This window comes from Callospermophilus lateralis, unplaced genomic scaffold, assembly GCF_048772815.1.
Source record: "Callospermophilus lateralis isolate mCalLat2 unplaced genomic scaffold, mCalLat2.hap1 Scaffold_93, whole genome shotgun sequence".
NCBI lineage: Eukaryota > Metazoa > Chordata > Mammalia > Rodentia > Sciuridae > Callospermophilus > Callospermophilus lateralis.
The window spans coordinates 3,111,842-3,125,639 of record NW_027517451.1 but is presented as its reverse complement, the minus strand read 5'-3'; the positions used below and the strand labels follow the sequence as shown (position 1 = coordinate 3,125,639).

Here is a 13,798-nt window from a genome sequence, read left to right as displayed (position 1 = left end):
GGACGCTTTTTCCAAAGCCTATTTTTAAGAAACAAGGGAAATAAATAATTGATTATGTTGAAAGTGGGATTTTGAGATGAAACAAAATTTCTCACTTTGCCAATTGTATCTGGACCTTGTCTCAGAAATTTTGAAGAATAAAATGTATTTATTTAAGCAAGAAGAAATAGAATTCCCACCATGTGGAAAAAGGAATGATACTAGAAAAAATCATTTTGGTATGCCATCTTAGAAGTTTACTGATGGTTTTGGGCAGAACATTAAGCAACAAAGTCACAGATTTCCCTTACTCTAATATTAATTGTTTACTTTCTTTTGGATCAGGCTATCTGTAAGTTTGGATCAGCAGTCAAACAATATCTACTATTGAAAAAATAAACTGCAACTACACTTATATTAAAGAGACAAAATTTATGATGATTCCAAAAAAAGCAGTGTTTAATTGCATCTATTTATATACTTCAGCAACATATCTATGAAAAATATGTTAATGAGCAAGGTCTCTGATCTATTTAAGACCAAAATTTTGGTTCCATTTAAACATATTTCTGTTTATCTGTGAATCATTCAGAAATGATTAGGCACACATTTTCTCAGTAGGAAAAATGTCAATAATAAATAAAAAAATTGATTAATCTAGGTGATGCTAAGGAATTATCTTCTTTATCATCTATTATCAACCTATTCCATCCACACAATTTTCAAATTTCCATTTTGAATATTTTGTATCTTAGGTAGATCAACCTATTATTTAGGAACATATTTCACCATAGAACATGAGGAAAGTTATGAGGTAATCAAACCTTGAAGAGAGACGTATTTGAATCTTATAGTAAAATGATATTTAACATTAATTTTTAATACAGTTGATGAAATAGAAGGTTTTTAAGAAAATATAAACTAAGAAAATATAAATGAAGATTGTACATCGAGAAAAAGTGATTAGGCATTTCAAAGTACATGATACAATTGAAAAAGTGGTTTCTAAAGTCTCTTTGAGCTCTTGGGATTCAAGGAACTCTTAACAATATTATTAAGAACTTTTCAAGACTTCAAGGTCTTACTGATCAGTGAAAGACTCCATTTTTTAAACCAGAAAAATAAAAATTTAAAATAGGATATGATACAAGAAACCATGAAAATCATGATTAAAAATAACAACTAAAATGTTTGAAAAACCTGCAGTTTGAAATTTAAATGGGGGAAAGAAGAAGGAAGAGAAGAGACTGAGGGAGAGCATAAGCACTAGTTGAGCACAATGGTCCACATACACTAGACGCAGCTTGCCACTCCATCCATCATTCTCCTCAAGTTTGGTTCTTAAACTTTTGGTGTTCAAAAATACAGTATTTGAACTTTTTGCAATTGTAATCAACCCACAAATTTTTCACAATTAGAAACAGTGTCTAGAGAGGTAGGTAATTCAAACTGAGTTCAGAACTTTCTTACATTCACATCCAAGTTTAGAAATGCCGCTTTTAATGCTAGAGTCACTTCCTGGTGAATCAGGTTTAAAGGCTCAGAAACAGCAGCATAGTCGCTCATCACTTGTTATTTTACAGGTCCTATTTTATTCAACATTAACTAAGTAACAACCCAATTTTTAATATTCTCCTCACTCATCTGTCAAAGACCAAGTATTGAACAGCATTTGCAAAACCAACAACCACATAATTGTTTACCACTGTTACCTAATTCTAATAATTAAAAAAAGTCAATAATTTTTTATATTAATAATTTATTTTTTACTTATAGGTGGATACAATATTGTATTTTATTTTTATGTGGTGCTGAGGATTGAACCCATTGTCTCACACAGGCTAGGTGAACACTGTACCTCTAAGCAATACCCCAGCCCCTAATTCTGTAATATTTTTAAGATTATTGAATTTCTTTTATTTTCAAATTAAAATAAATTTATTTTTAAACTGGCACATGTGAAAATTTTTAAAGTGTTCTCAACAATCTATGCCATTTGACTTTCCAGAGACATGTGAGGACCTTCCAGTTGTAAAGTATTATTTTATGGTGGCCTTTGTTTCTTTAAAATTATTTATTGATGCATTATAATTATGTATAATAGTGGAATTAATTATGCCACATTCATATTTTTATAAATTGATCAGTCTCATTCCCAAGTACCCCTGATCTGCTTGCTCTCCCCTATTGATGTCCCTTCTATCATTATTATTTAAATTAATACATTAAAAATATATGTATACATTATATATATGCATATATAATACAAAAAATTTCATGTATACATGCAGGATTTACTATGGTACCTTTTAAAATACTTTTATTTTATTTTTTTTTATTTTTATGTGGTGCTGAGGCTGGAACCCAGTGCCTTCCATGTGCTAGGCAAGTGCTCTACCACTGAGCCACAACTCCAGCCCTTACTGTGGTACATTTATACAAACAAAGCAAAATTTTGTAGATTTGTTCACCAGTATTTCCCCATACTCTCTCCTTCTCCCTCCCTCTTAAGAAACTTCATATATTGATCTCACTTTTTATTTTCATAAGATTCTTCTTTTCTATTTCCTTTTTTCCTCTCTCTAGCTAATCATAAAAGAAAATATCCAACACTTGACTTTATGAGTCTGGCTTATTTTGTTTAGCCTGATGTTCTCCAGTTCCATTTCTTTGCCAACAAATATCATAATTTAATTTTTCTTTATGGTTGAGTAAAATTCTATTGTGTATATATACTACATATTTTTATCCATTATTCCATTAATGGGCACCTGTTCTGTTTTCATAATTTGGCTATTGTAATTTAGATAGCAGCCTTTATATTTTATGTGATTTTAAACTCATTTGAACAAACAAAAAATATTTTAAGATAAAAACCAAAAGTGAAGAGAGGGTTACTCTATCATTGAGCTACATCCCCGTTACCACTATCCATCTTTATTTTGACACAGGGACTCACTAAGTTGCTGAGGTAAGCCTTAAACTTATGATCTTCCTGTGATAGACTCCTGAGTCACTAGGATAACTTGTGTGTTCCACTACACCCAGCTGAGTCCTTCAATTGTTCAATGTAATTAAAACTGATCAACTTTTATTATGCACTCACTTTTATACTTTTTTTAAGAGAGAGAGAAATAATTATTTTTAATATTTATTTTTCAGTTTTCGGTGGACACAACATCTTTTATTTTATTTTTATGTGGTGCTGAGGATTGAACCCACCACCCTGCACATGCCAGGTGAGCATGTTACCACTTGAGCCACATCCCCAGCCCACTTTTGTACATTTTGACAGTTCTGATGTCAAAGGAGTTATTTTAAATTCTATTTTTTACATCAAATTTTATGAAGAAAAAGAATTCCATGATTTTATTAAAAATGTGACACTACTGCTCATTAACTTAAAAAAGAAAAGATTTGGATCATACAAATGATCATAAAACAATTTACATTTTAAAAATCAAAAAAATAAGAAAAAATTTTAATGATTATCATCAGAGTATTTACTTATATCTGCATTTTATATGATTATGCAAAATCAATGTACTTCCTGGGAACAAGTGGTGCATGCCTTTACTTTCACAGTTCAGGAGACTGAGGCAGGAAGATCACAAGTTCAAAGCCAGCATCAGGAACTTAGCAAGTCTCTAAGCAACTCAGTGGGACCCTGTCTCAAACTAAAAAATAATATAAAGGCCTGGTGATGTAGCTCAAGGTTTAAGTGCCCCTGGGTTCAATCCCTGGTACCCCTACCCCCTCAAAAAAGTAAAAGTGATGGGGGAGTACCAGTAAAATAGAAGAGAGTTCAGTAGAGTAGAGGAAAGGGATTGAGGAATAGGGGAGAGAAAAGAGACAGAAAAAGAAAAGAATGGTGGAATGAAGCTGACCAAACTATCCTATGTCTATATGTGAATATACCACAGTGTATTAAGAAAAATAATTCTGTGATTATATTAAAAATGTGGTACTACAACTTATTAACTTAAAATACTTGGATCATATTGCTTTTATATATATTTACAAGAATTTTAAAACTTTTAAAAAACAACTATAAATAAATAGAAAAAAGATCCCTTACAGTAGAGGAAAGGGAAAAGCAGGAGAAAGGAAGGGAGGGAAAAAAAATTCTGGGGACTGCACTGGAGCAAATTATATTCCATGCTTATGTCTTTATGTCAAAATTAACTCTAATATTATGTATAACTTAAATGAACTAATAAAAGGTTTTCCAGGAGATCACTGTTGCAAGGGTTTCAGAAATGACTTTTTAATAGTTAAACTACTGTGATTTGCAAGAACAAAACTATAGGCCAAAAGATTAATAAATATAGTTTAGTTATAAGAAAGTAAAATTTAGGGGCTGAGGATGTGGCTCAAGTGGTAGCATGCTCACCTGGCATGCCTGCAGCCCGGGTTCGATCCTCAGCACCACATACAAACAAAGATGTTGTGCCCGCTGATAACTAAAAAATAAATGTTAAAATTCTTTCTCTCTCTCTCTCTCTCTCTCTCTCTCTCTTTAAAAAAAGTAAAATTTATAGAACTGTTCGATTAATTGGAACAATTTCTTAAAGTGCTTGTGTAAGCCTGAAATGATTGTGTTTGATGTAGAGTGCATTTAACAGAATAATGACCTCCCAAAGATACCCATATCTTATTCCCAGGAAACAAAGGATATGTTATTACATGGCAAAGGAGATATTGCATATTTAGTTAAGGTTAAGGACTTTATTTGGGGAGAGTATCTCATCACCTGAATCAATCTAATGGATCAATCTAATCACCTGAATCCATAAAAGTGAAAGAAGAATAGGTCAGAAGAAAATCTGAAAATGATTAATTCAGCTGTTATTGTCTTTGAAGAAGGAAGAAGAGAACCAAAAGCCAAGGAATGCAGACTGCTTCTGAAAGCAGAGACTGTTCCTCAGCTTACAGTTAGCAAGAAGAAAAGGACCTCAGTACTGCAGTCAGAGAGAACTGAATGTGGTCAATGCTAGTAATGAGCAGAAAACAGATTCCCCCATACAGTCTCAGTCCTGCAGACATTTTGATTTTAGACTGCTGAGACCAATACCAAACTTATGACTAAAAAATGTAATACATTTGTGATGTTTTAGCCATTCATTTGCAATAAATTGCTAGGGCTGCCATAAAAAAAAAACCTAATAAATTGAGAGTTTTTTCCTTTGATTTCTTGCACACAGTTAAGCAATGAGATAATAGTGTCACAAGAAAGTACTAAACATACTGAGTGCCGATGTGTTAAAAAAAACACAGCAGCTCCAGCAATGACCATGGTGGATAATTGCCATGAGGGAAACAGGTAGGTAACCAATGAAGGTGGAATAATGCTTTAAGAAACTATGAAAACATCAGAAGGTAATGTCAAAATTATATCAGCAAGTAAACAAAAAATTACCAATATTTTCCTAAAAATCCACCACTTGACAGCTTACAAGATGTCCAATTTCCTTCTGTACTACCACCACTTAATCCAAAAGAGCTTTCACATTTATCATCTTTCTGTTTCTTCTATCCCTAGTAAAATATTACCTAACTAATAGCATAAAATAGCCAAAATCCATAAAAATAAAAATAATAATGAATTACAGAAGTTAAGTGCTTTGAAATCAGGTGTCCCTGAGTTTGAATGTCGACTTCACTTATTATTTGATACATTACACTGAGTAAGTTAACTAACTTTCTGACTCTGGATGTACTTATGTGTAAACAGGGAGAAGATTTTATTTTATAGAGTTTTGGGAAGACATCATGCAAGGTGCTTAGCACTTTCACAGTTGCACTCACTAAATAGTATTATATTTAACTAAGCTAAACCAGCAAATTTTTAAATTAGAAATAAATATTATTTCTCATGTGAAATTGAGAGTATCTGATAGATGATATAAAGTTTTAAATTAATTTTAATTATATTTTCCTTTTTGAAGGATTTTTTTCACTTCTCAACCAATATTCTAAGAAACACTCTCAAAACAAGTTGTTTATGTTCTTTTCTTAGCACATGATAAATGTAAAAAAAGTGGATAAGAATAATAGGTACCTTTATCCTAGAAAGTTATCCCAGCAAAAAATATTTCAGTGTTAAGTGGAAATAAAATAATTTTATTTTAAAGTAAGATTTCATCCTGTGGTCTGGGACAAATTTATTGCTTTTTGGAAATCAATATGTAAACCCTTATATGATATAAAGCCTCTAAATAATAAATTGTTCCTTGTCCAACATTAAGCATGGTGTTCTGTGTTCAAAAGAATACCATTAAGTTTAAAGCATAAACTTCATTTTCCATTCTGTATGATATGCACTTTGAAATTTGGTAATTATCTCCAACTTATTTCTCCTCATTTATTCCAGTTATGTTTTTCTTCTGCAATGTTTTCATTGCCCTTACATCCATCATCAATACTAAAATTACAGTAAACAAAATTTAATTTAACTCATATTTCTTGGTTATAGATTTTCACAACAATAAAATAGACAATTTAATTATTTATGAATAAAAATTTTATGGGAGATGAATAAGAGTCTTTCTGAATGGATGTAAGTCTATATTCCTCATACAAGAATTATGCCTGACACATAATAGTGAGTAACTGCTGAACATTTTAAACTTAATATAAGCTGAATGCAGTGGCATGCATTTCTAATCCCTGCTGTTCTGGAGGCTGAGGCAGAAGGATCTTGAGTTCAAAGCCAGCCTCAGCAAAAGTGAGGCACTAAGCAATTCAGCGAAGCTTTGTGTCTAAATAAAATCTAAGATAGGGCTGGGGGGCTGGGGTTGTGATTCAGTGGTAGCATGCTTGCCTAGCATGTGTGAGGCACTAAGTTCAATTCTCAGCACCACATACAAATAAATAAATAAATGTTGAACAACAACTAAAAATATTTTTTTAAAAAGATAGTGGTGGGGATGTGGCTCAGTGTTCAAGTTCCCTGAGATTAATCCCTGGTCCTCCAAAAAAAATAATATATACATGGGCACTAATATAATGATAGTTTGACTTATTTTTAAACTTTACATTAGTGTGAAAGTGATATGCATTGAGTAGTAAACAAACTTCCAACTCTGAATTTTATCCTTTTCCAAGATTAATCATATATGGTATGATAATATTTTTGTCCAGTGTCAGCAAAAGTACAGATCCCAGTGAACCACATCATCATAAGAATAAACAACAAATATTCTACATTGTACTGCACTCGTAGACTGGACTGTTGAGTAGGTGTACTAAATGCATTTTTGACTTATGGTATTTTCAACTTTCAAGATGATTGAAAATGAATTGAGTACTTTTGAAACAATTACTCAGGAACATCTTTATGTATGGATTCCTCAATAATATCAGGTTTATACCACCTATTTCCTCACTGATTTGAAGATCTATAATATAATTCATAGCAATACACTATGGCTGCCACTTCAATTTTAAATATAATGCACAATGCATATAATTCTTAACTCTTCACCTGCAATAAAAATATTAACACAAATAACTAAGTTCTTTATTATTCCTAATCCTGCCCCAAATATGACTCTACATAAGTCTCACCTAAATATGCTAACTGTCAAGTTGAATGCTTGGAATTCTGAGTAATTCTGGATTTCCCATCGTGGTATGAAAATTTGCAATTATGCATTTCTTCCCTCTGGGAGAAGTGTGTGGCATTTGGAAAAGTGGGAGAGTATGTAGAAGCAGGGCACATTTAAGTATAAAAATAATGAATCTTCTTAAATTATTGATGAGCAAAATTATTCAAAATATCTAAGAGAAACAAGAACACTAGCTATCTTTAAAATTTTCTTAATAGTGTTTTTTTTTTGTTTCTGTGGTTTGATAGTGTTTTTCAATTATATCAAATGGTGTCAAGAGGTCTTTAAAATATATGTGGGCTAGGGTTATAGATCAGTGGTAGTGCACTCGCCGCTCATGTGTGAGGCACTAGGTTCAATCCACAGTACCACATATAAATAAATAAATAGATAGATAGATAGATAAATAAATAATAATCAATAAATAAATGCTTAAAAATGTATATGCAATAGGGCTGAAGACAAAATGTTTAACTTGTACTTGCACATGCCAGGCTTCCTTAGATTAGAAGACCTTAAGCAGCTGAAAGAATAAACACTGACAGCAAGGAGCAAGTTAACCAATCTTAAACCTCAAAAAGAGAAGTGTGTGAAATTTAAATTCATGAAAGACAAGTGTCAATTCCATATTAAAAATGGCATAATCCTAAAATCTTATAGACAAGCAGAACATCTGTTAAAAAGAGAGAGATGTCTTTTCATAGTAGGACCATAAAGTGGATCACATTCAGATGCCTATCACACATAAAGATTAATACGGCTATATCATGGGAACAAATTTTTACTCCTCAAACTTCAGATAGAGCCCTAATGTCCAGAGTATACAAAGAACTCAAAAAATTAAACAATAAGAAAACAAATACCCCAATCAATAAGGGGGCCAAGGACCTGAACAGACACTTCTCAGAGGAGGACATACAATCAATCAGCAAGTACATGAAACAATGCTCACCATCTCTAGCAGTCAGAGAAATGCAAATCAAAACCATCCTAAGATACCATCTCACTCCAGTAAGTTTGGCACCCATTATGAAGTCAAACAACAACAAGTGCTGTCGAGGATGTGGGGAAAAGGGTACACTTGTACATTGCTGGTGGGACTGCAAATTGGAATTTGGAAGGCAGTATGGAGATTCCTTGGAATGCTGGGAATGGAACCACCATTTGACCCAGCTATTCCCCTTCTTGGACTATTCCCTAAAGACCTTAAAAGAGAGTATTATAGGAATACTGCTACAATGATGTTCATAGCAACACAATTCACAATAGCTAGACTGTGTAACCACCCAGATGCCCTTCAATAGATGAATGGATAAAAAAATGTGGCATTTATACACATGGAGTATTATTCTGCACTAAAAAATGACAAAATCATGGAATTTGCAGAGAAATGGATGGCACTAGAGCAGATTATGCTAAGTAAAGCTAGCCAATCCCTAAAAAACAAATGCAAAACATCATCTTTGATATAAGGAGAGTAACTAAGAACAGAGCAGGGAGGAAGAGCATGAGAAGAAGATCACCATTAAACAGCAACAAGAGGGGGGAGAGAAAGAGAGAGAGAAGGGAAATTGCATGGTAAAGGAAGGAGACCCTCATTGTTATACAAAATTACATATAAGAGGAAGAGAGAGAAAAGGGGAAAAACAAGAGAGAGAAATGAATTACAGTGGAGGGGGTATAGAGAGAAGGTTGGAGGGGAGGGGGGATAGTAGAAGATAGGAAAGGCAGCAGAATAAAACATACACTAGTATGGCAGTATGTAAAAAAGTGGATGTATAACCAATGTGAATCTGCAGTATGTATACGGGGTAAAAATGGGAGTTCATAATCGCTTTAATCAAATGTATGAAATATGATATGTCAAGAGTTTTGTAATGTTTTCAACAACTGATAATAAAAAAAATTTTAAAAGATTAATATGGAAAAACTATTTAGATGAGGGTAACTTGGAAAGTATAGGGTTTGAAAACTAAGGCACATGAGATTTTCAAGCTCAAATGTAATAGAGACAAAAAAGTTCTATATAGCCACATTGGTATCGGAAGATTTAAAAAAATAGGAAAAATTAATTTTGCTCAACAAAAGAAGAGATGTTCATGAATGAAAGCTGCTATCTTGGTGAGGTAGTGTATCTTTGTCACTTTCCACGTTCAAGCAGGACATGTATTGGTATCTTTGAGCGGTATCACAAAGTAACTCCTTTATTAATTCAAGAGGGTGTAAATTCTCCAAATGATTTCAAACATCACTTGTATCTCTATGATTTTTTTTTTCCATTAATAAATGACAAATTAGCCTTGTGGAAGTGCAGACAAGGTACATTCCCAAAGAACATGCTACAAAAGTTACAGACTGCCAAAAAATTTTTCATAGGTGTTAGCTATGTTTTTTCTTGACACGATTTTATTAGAGTGTGCATATGTAGTAAAAACAAATTAAGCAGACTCACAAGTAAACATTTGTGGTGACTGTGAGAGGAACTAAACATTCTTTCTAATTTGAAATTATCAATTTTATTCAATTATTTTACTAGATAAGTTATTGTAAACAAATCTTGATATATTCAATAAATTAAAAAAGAGACAATATTATGAGAATAAAATGTAAAAATTAGAAAACACAGTTTTATAATGTCTATCTTTTGAATCACCCACAAACAAGAACTTATAAAGTATGCACATTTTTTTTCTCAAGATATCTTTGGGACTTAGCTTTATTGATGAAATAATTGAAAGCAATTTCTAGAAAATACTATGCTATTGGTACTTACATTAAAATATAGTTTAGATATTAAACCAAATAATTGTATACTAGAAGTTCACTGAATACAAGTGCCAGGGCTAAAGGAGTCCAAGTCTAGTTCACTAACACTCCTTTGTCTTTTAGCATGAGAAACATAAAACCGAAACATCTCACATTATCTTTCTTGCTATAATTCACAGTGGTACTGCACTGGCTAGTTCTTACCTAACAGATAGACATACTATTATTTTCAGAATTACTGCTTGTGAAAAAAATAAAAGATTGCTAGTCCTAATCTTGTTTATTTAAGTGAGTTCTTAGAATCTGACAGTGCATTAACCCCATAAAATTGGCCCAAAGGAACCAGAAAACAACTTAGATATGATTGGTCTTTAAGCTTTACTAATTTAGGAAAAATGACAGGGTAATTTTCATTGTTTGCACCTGTCAAGAACAAAGTCTTTACTGTTGCAGTTTACAATGATCAGGAGATTCTCCCACAGGCTACGGCTGAACTTCAACCCACTGTTGAAAAGACTAACACAAATGTGTGTCGCCAAGAATTTGATTTCTAGTAAGAAAATCCTTTAAGTAACCCACATTTATGATATACCACATGGCAAGTGTTCAAATCTGAAGTTTTTTTTTTTAAGTTAAAATTTTAATTTATTTTAACACACCTCAATGAAGTAGGGAAAAGGCAAAATACAAGGCATATACAGCATATCAAAGAGGCAGCCTTTTAGAAATCATGCTGTAGAAAAGATAAAGCAGGACATGTGGTGAACTAGTTCAATCAAGCTTTTATGATACCATACGTAAATATGGCAATCTGAAGAATTTGGCAAAGATTTATTTTTGCCTATCTCCAGTTTAAATAGATACGTCTGCTCACAGTAAAGCTGTGTAAGAGCACACAAAAGCTGAACACAATCAGTAAGATCAGACCCAGCAATCCAGAGCTGCAGCAATCCAGAGCTGCAGAGTAAGACCAAGTAGGTGCCTTCAACAGCAGTTCAACCGTCCAGGCGATGGCGGACAGTCAGGGGCTGGGGTCGGTACCCAGCAGAAGGCCCTCAGGGTGCGGGCTGCACAGTGGAGCCTGCAGCTGTACCTGGGTTCCATGGCTCCTGATGGAGACAGCCCACATCCACTATATCTAACATGCCGTTGAAAACAGGGATTATAAGGCCACAATATTTCTTTTGGACGAATCCTTACTGTAGTATTTTTTTCCTATTAATGTAGTTCAGTCTTTTGAAATATAAACTATTTTAACAATTAAGGTTACAGTTAATTTTTTAATTACTACATAACTAGTATATTATTTATACTATTTATACCTAATATCCAAAGGAAATTTACTACCAAATCTTACAGTAACTATCAGTCTGACATGCTTATTAATTGATCCCATAGGTATAATTACAGGCCAGCATGATTTTAGTGTCTGCTTTTTCATTTTACTAAGTTATGAGCGCAGCATTTATGGAACAAATAAACTCAAGTGGTGCGGCCACCCAAGGATCACCGTAGCGCCAGCCGTCAGCTCAGGAGGGAATCCCAGCACGCCAACAACGCCAGGTCCACATCTCCCTCAAAAGGTGCTGGTGGAGGTTGTCAGACGCCTCCCAATGTAGATCCCCAATCCAATGGCCAGGAGATGGGACAGCAGCAGAGACGGAAGAAAGACCTTGAGGAACTCTGCCGAGAAGATGCCCCCCTTCTTCATGACACTGGTGTTCCTCATGCTGAGCGTGGCTGTGTGCTTGGGGTGTCGGAAGAGGAACTCCTTGTGGGGGATGTTTTCTGGCCGACTTGACCAATCCCATATCCAGTCTGAGTTTTTCTTTAAGATGCTTTCGACCTCTTTCCTTCTCTCAAGATAATCTTCCTCGGACTGAGAGCTGTTCTTCTCGCCGAGACTGTGGACATCTGTTTCTGAAGCTCTCGTGTTTTCTTGAGGCGTCTCTGAGCGCGGTGGGCTGTCACAGTGAGAGCTCTTGGAACTACTCCGTCCAGATTCGTGCTGGGCGTCCAGCAGTATTTTTTTCATGTCACCATTATAAATAGATACTGAGGCTGGAACACCGCTCCCATTCCCGCTGCTGAAGTGCAGCTCCACCCAGGAGCCCTGAAGGGTTTCCTCCTGCATCCCAGGGGCTCCGCTCTGCGACATGGCGCCGGAAGGTGGCTCGACAGCGGGGTTGCGCTCGGCTGCGGCTGCCTCGGCGGCGACGGCGATGGAGGACGCACGCCGCCGGCCGACCGCTCAGCACTCTCAAATCTGAAGTTGAAAGAAGATTATATCTACCCAGTAAGGTCTGTATTATCCTAAGTCTTTTGTCTTTAAGATACTCTACTTCTCCTGTATCACAAATTGTGCTAGAGACACAATCTTAAAAGTGTTTTATGCTACCTATAAAATAGATTTTCCTTAAAATTGCCACAACTATTCCATCATCAAGAAGTCTGAATTTTTTTTTTACTCAAAAGATTTTCTTGTTTTTTAAAAAGTGCCAGCTTTCATTCACTCTTTCCTCCATCAAAATAAAAGGATTGTGACTACTACTTTAAAAGAATGTTTTGTTATATCTCATAAAATTTGTTTTTAAAGCTACACTTTATGAGTTGGACAAGAGTGTAAAATTCTCAAAAATCTTGGATAGAATTCTCAATGCATTTCAGTATATTTTTACTTAGCATACATTTCTAAAATAGTAACATATAGAATATTTTTTTCCATCTGCTGCAGGTAAATAAGTGCTCAAAGTATTATCTGCAAGAATTTGAAGTTGGTTAAAAGGTGCAATATCAAACTTATTAATATTGACATACAACTACAATATAAAAATCTTGATTGAAAGACTCATTTTCTGACCAATTTGTTAACTTTGAATGTTTCAAAATTTGAAAAAATACTATAGAAGAAAATTCATGTATAACACATCACCAACATCAATCATCAGCCTTTAAGCCATTATATGAAATAAATCAGGTTTTAGATAAATAGAATTTTTAAAAAATTTCATGTTAAATATTATAGTTTCCTAATGCAATATCTTAGCTGTACCTTGTGCTTTTTCACATTAGTAATTAGATTAGAATTAAGCACTTTAAGTGAACATAAACTATAGAAAAGGAAAACAATGGTAAAATGTGGGCATTCCATTATCTTTCAATGTGAGCTAGCATGAGGATTTTCTAATCTTGTAAGCAGTAGATTGCCTTCTCAGGTTCAACCCTACCCCATCCCCAAATTGACAGGACAACCTTTTTTGTTCCCTCCAAATTTCCTTCTGTCATCTTCTCTAGCAAAAACATTTCCTATAGCACTTAAAATATTTTCCTCCTTTAGCAAGGAGCTTTAGAACCAGGTCATCCACTACTGCCACTCACTTGACTGAGCATCAGGTAATTAGTGCAGTACTTACCTGGCAGGTGAGCTTCAGGTGGCCTTCACA

The 13,798-nt window shown here is 34.1% G+C and overlaps 1 pseudogene; it reads right to left on the bottom strand.

The window, feature by feature from the left end:
• Window positions 1–11,558: 11,558 nt before the first annotated feature.
• On the bottom strand, window positions 11,559–12,544 carry LOC143387919 (BCL2/adenovirus E1B 19 kDa protein-interacting protein 3 pseudogene; annotated as a pseudogene).
• Window positions 12,545–13,798: the final 1,254 nt, after the last annotated feature.